The sequence below is a fragment of the Manihot esculenta genome, chromosome 9, assembly GCF_001659605.2.
Source record: "Manihot esculenta cultivar AM560-2 chromosome 9, M.esculenta_v8, whole genome shotgun sequence".
Classification (NCBI taxonomy): Eukaryota; Viridiplantae; Streptophyta; class Magnoliopsida; order Malpighiales; family Euphorbiaceae; genus Manihot; species Manihot esculenta.
In genome coordinates this window covers 26,121,014-26,121,619 of record NC_035169.2, presented here as the reverse complement: position 1 = coordinate 26,121,619, position 606 = coordinate 26,121,014, and the positions used below count along the sequence as shown (strand labels likewise).

Here is a 606-nt window from a genome sequence, read left to right as displayed (position 1 = left end):
CCGGCCTATCTTCTTTCTATAAGCAAGCTCCCTCCGGCAGTCCCTGGACGACTCTTGGTTCTTGAGAATGTTGGGAGATTAGGCGGCATTTGAAAGAGCTGCTCGAAAGCTTGACGAACAAGCGAAAAAAGCCCTATATCTAACTATTTAGTTATAGTTTTCTTTTCTTTTTCTATTTTTAGTTTAGTTTAGTGTTTTTCTATTTCTATTTTTAGTTTAGTGTATTTTTTGAGTAAAGGACTTTTCCCTTACCAGTCAAGTGGTAAGGTAGGGCATTATTCGATGAAGAAAAGAGACTTTAGGAAAGTGGTTCAGGTAGCTCAGCTGGTTAGAGCAAAGGACTGAAATTCCTTGTGTCAGTGGTTCGAATCCACTTCTAAGCAGGCGAAAGGACCAAAGGACATGTAGCCAAGAGCGAGCCGAATTTTGAAATTCAAGTGAAAGAGGAAGCCAAAAAAAAATATGAGCGCTCTTGCACTATACAGCTTTTTGGCGGTAAGGTTGGGGTGGCTTACTAGAGGCAGATTTTCTAAAACTAAAAAAAGCAGTTGATTACTCGGATTGGTTCTCGCGTCCCTATGCCTAAATGAGCAGGTTCGGTTCAAG

The 606-nt window shown here is 40.9% G+C and overlaps 1 non-coding gene across 1 annotated transcript; it reads left to right on the top strand.

Annotated features, from left to right (window-relative positions):
- Positions 1-309: 309 nt before the first annotated feature.
- TRNAF-GAA lies at positions 310-383 on the top strand. Its single transcript has one exon. It is a non-coding gene; the product is annotated as a tRNA-Phe (tRNA).
- The last annotated feature ends 223 nt before the right edge of the window (positions 384-606 follow it).